Here is a 4,420-nt window from a genome sequence, read left to right as displayed (position 1 = left end):
GCCTCCAGGCCTTGTCAACAAGAGGAAGCAGTGGAGCCTGTGGAATATTTACTTGGATTTGTTCTATGGAAACTCACTCAGGACTCAGCTGTTCATTGTTTGTACCAAAATGGTTCTTGAAGAACAAATTGAAATGAAAGCCATGCTTTCAGGCTTATCCTTGAATGCATAGCTTTCGAAGTCTGTATTGAAGAGAGAAGGTGGAGAAACCTTTTAATAGCCTGGATTTATAGGCAGTAATGTTGAGCCACAATTATATGTATACGAAATAAGAGTGATCAGTAGGGAGAAAATGGCTACTCATTTATATCAGTTCGCTAGGAAATAAGGCCCCAACCATTTCCCCTCTTACAATGTTTTACCCTCTGTAAGAGATAAAAGGAGCCTCTCGGTGGTACAAAAGTGCTCTGCTGCTAACTGAAAGGTTGGAGGTTCAAGTTCACCCAGATGTACCTCAGAAGAAAGACTTGGTGAGCTGCTTATGAAAATCAGCACTGAAAACCCTATGGAGCACAGTTCTACTCTGACACACATGAGGTCACCATGAGTCAGAATTGACTTGGCGGCTACTGGTTTTTAAGAGATGGAATGTACTGGAGTTGGCTTTATGCAAGGAGATTTCAGATGTGACAGACTAACGGAATGTGTACAGGGGTCTAGACAAAGTTTGTGGAAACAATATCTGGAAACTAATCCTTGCAGTGAAAGAATTGGAGGGACCTTTAACAGAAGGTGTATGCGTGTACATGGTAGTCATTTTACAGGGAGAAGGGGACACGCTACAGTTTTTTCTGCATGAAGGGCATTATTCCCATCCTGGGTTTATTATTAGAGACTCTTTCCAGGATATGTTTCTGTAAAGTGATCACTGATTATATGGGAAGGCTGAATCTTGACTGTAGTAGCATTTGTTACTTCAGAAATATTGAGCTATCAGTCAGATCAGATTCTTTAGGAAAAAAGGGTGGATAAGTTTTGAAGGGAAGAGACTTGGGAAAGTTCTAGAACACAGTACAGTTTGGGTAAATTTGGAAGAAAGCCCCAGTAGGGGACAGAGCCTCTGGACCACAAGAGGGCAGTATTCATTTAACAACTATTTATTAAACTCCGAATTTTAAAGTACCACTGAGAACTATGGGAAAGTAGGGAAGCCTTCAGAGTGTGGACAACTTTGTACTGATTTTATACTTCTTCCCCCTTTTCTCTACCTGATTAACGCCAATAAAATGTAATTTTCTCTCTCAAGCATTTTTTCCTCTTCAAACAGAGTTTATTTCACAACATCAGTGAAATGTACGTATATGTAGCACTTGTCCTATTTTCTCTTCTTTTTTAATTGAAATATTGTATTTGAAAATAGATGCAAATTTAATCAGTTGCTTTTACAATGTGGCTGTGAAATAGTAACTCACTGTATCCCAGTAAAGATTCATTAATAAGTTTCATAACATTAAAATAATTCAAGTCATTTGTAAAGAAAATATCAATTGAGACTGTCTTGGCACTTATATGTCCATTATAAACAAATACCAATCTTAAGCACTAAATTCCAGAATAAATATTGTTAAACTGAGTTAAAGTATAAGAAGCTCATTGGCAATGTTATACCAAATGGATGAAAACTAAACTTTATTCATGTCTATGTCTAGGTCTATGTAAATAAAAAATTCCATCATTTTCCTGTATGTATGCATAGATTTCTTCTAGAAATAACAGAAAGTTCCATTTCATTCACTTCAATCAGATAAACTCCGTGGAAAAGGATTAAAAAGATTCAATAAACAACTCCCAAATTTTATGCTTATTTTTTTTCTACTATTACTTTTCTGACACATTTAATATAAGCAGGAAAATATTTTCAGTAAATTGAGCACTTGGAGGCTAGAAATGTGTTGAAGAACTCTGGCCCAGTTACTACTGTACATATGTCCATATTGCTGTTGGTTTCCCTTCTCTTCTCTGCTTTAAACCCACATGCAAGTTGTTTCTTCTGTTTCAGCTGCTGCTGCTCCTCCCCCTCCCCCTTCTCCCTCTTCTGTCTCCCGCTCTTCCCTCTCCTCCTCCTCCTCCTTCCCCACACCTCTGCCTCCTCCCCCTCCCCATCTCTCTCCCTTCCCCCTCCTTCCTTCCCCCCCCTTTCTTCCTCCCCTTCCTCTGCCTCCTTCACCTCTCTTCCCCTTCTTCCCCTCCTCTTCCTCTTCCTTTCCTTTCCCTCTCCTCCTCCTCCTCTCCTTTTTCTTCCTCCTTTTTTTATTTTAAAAACAACTTGTGAGTTTTCAGCATCCTTTTTGGCTTTTACAGAGTTGCAACGGGAAAACAGCTTTGGCAATTCTTACATTACTGGCTAGCTGTTCACTGTGGCCTTCTCTACATTCCACTGTTCAATAGCCTGGTGCATGGACTTTTCAAGGCCCGACTTAATCAGCTTGTTTTTCTTCAAACCTGTCATTGACTCCAGAATATTAAGCTCCTTCCACTGGGCTTCACTTGAGGATTGTTCACAGTGAGATGCCTCTTCATTCTTCAGTTGATCTTTTCTGGAGTGTTCCTCCCCTAGATCTTGAGGTTTTCTATTTGGAATGTTTTTTATGCAATTCTTGAAATTTATTCCACATATTTAAGGAGATTCCAGAGGGACATTCTTCATAAGCATTTATATTTGCCTCTGTTTCAGTTTTTGGTCTATCTGTAGAGAAATCTGAGATTTCTGTATTTTTAATTATCCAATCTTATTTATCTTCTGTAAGTTAAGGCTTTACCTTCAGAATTCAACTCAGCATCATTTTCATTTAGGCCAGAAGGTAGCAGCCTACCGTACCTTTTTCTTAAGGTCAAGGCTACAAGAAGGTGGCTCTAGAAAGGTACACCTTTCCCTGAGCCGTGTGCACACCTGGAACTCTGTAGACTCTGGTGGCACAGCGACACTCCAATCCCAGAGCAGGAAGAATTCCCTCCTGGGCACAGGTCTGAACACCTTAGTTCATAGTGTAAGATTTCTAGTCTGTTGACACTTCCATTCACTGCACCTGTTTCCAGAATATAGCAATTGTAAACATAACCTGTTTCTCTATAGAAATTCTTCTCTCTCACTTTGACTGGGGTGGGACAGAGGAACCCTCTTCCAGTAAAGGGCTGAGAAAACCACGTGCCTTCCCTTTTGAGGAGACTATGAGCCACGCGGAAACTTCTGCCCATGCTTGGTGTCTTAGTCATCTAGTGCTGCCATAACAGAATTCCACAAGTAGATAGCTTTAACCAAGAAAAATTAATTTTCTCACAGTCTGGTAGGCTAGAAGTCCAAATTCAGGGCATCAGCTCCAGGGGAAGGCTTTCTCTGTCGGCTCTGGAGGAAGGTCTTTGTCCTCAATCTTCCCTTGGTCGAGGAGCTTCTCAGGCACAGGAACCCCGGCTCCAAAGGACGTGCTCTGCTCCCAGTGCTGCTTTCTTGGTGGTATGAGGTCCCCAACTCTCTGCTTGCTTCTTTTTCCTTTTATCTCTTGTAATATAAAAAGTGGTCCAGGCCACACCCCAGGGAAACTCCCTTTACATTGGATCAGGGATGCAACCTTAGTAAGGGTATTAAAATCCCACGCTAATCTTATTTAACGTAAAATTACAATCACAAAATGGAGGACAACCACACAATACTGGACATCATGGCCCAGCCAAATTGATATACACGTTTTTTGGGGGACTTAATTCAATTCATGACAGTCGGCCTCCCTCACCTGCTACCTGCATGCAGGTCCCTCTGGGCTGTTACATGGAGACCAGCCACCTGCATCCAGCCCTGCCCGTACTTTATTTTGTGTTTTGTCTTGTAGTTGTAAGATCCACCCTGGCATGCTCTGTTTTGTGTATATTTGTAACTATCCCAGCACTAGGGTTGGCCCTAATGTATGTGAATGAATACACCCACTCCTCACTTACTGACATGGTTAGGTTCCAAAGACCAGTTCGTTATGTGAACATTGGTGTTATGTGAAAATGGAGGATGACTACATCATTACATAACAGCCAAACCACTGAGAATCACGGCCTATCCAAGTTGACAGATAACCTTTACTATCACAGCCAGCACTTAACTCTCACTTCGCACATCAGCATTCATTACTGCCAGACATACGTCATTAATGTGCAAAATACTCAGTAGATTTTTTATTATTGTCGTAAATGTGAAATGTTAGATTACAAGATACTCGATAAGTGAGGAGTAGGTGTAAATGAAAAGCACTGAAAACTCATCAGTGACAGTGGTTGGCAAACTTTTTCTGTAAAGGGTCAGATAGTAAATGTATTTTAGGCTTTATAGCCCATAGGGTCTCCGTTATGACTACTCAACTCTGCCCATTGTAGTGCAAAAACTCATCTGCAAACAGACGGGCAAGACTCTGTTCCAATAAAATTTTATTAATAAAAA

At 40.7% G+C, this 4,420-nt stretch overlaps 1 pseudogene; it reads right to left on the bottom strand.

Annotated features, from left to right (window-relative positions):
• Nucleotides 1-1,858: 1,858 nt before the first annotated feature.
• On the bottom strand, nt 1,859-3,195 carry LOC111819601 (protein FAM204A pseudogene; annotated as a pseudogene).
• Between the last annotated feature and the right edge of the window lie 1,225 nt (nt 3,196-4,420).

The sequence above is a fragment of the Trichechus manatus genome, unplaced genomic scaffold, assembly GCF_000243295.1.
Source record: "Trichechus manatus latirostris isolate Lorelei unplaced genomic scaffold, TriManLat1.0 scaffold00013, whole genome shotgun sequence".
NCBI lineage: Eukaryota > Metazoa > Chordata > Mammalia > Sirenia > Trichechidae > Trichechus > Trichechus manatus.
This window is presented reverse-complemented; position numbering and strand designations above follow the sequence as displayed.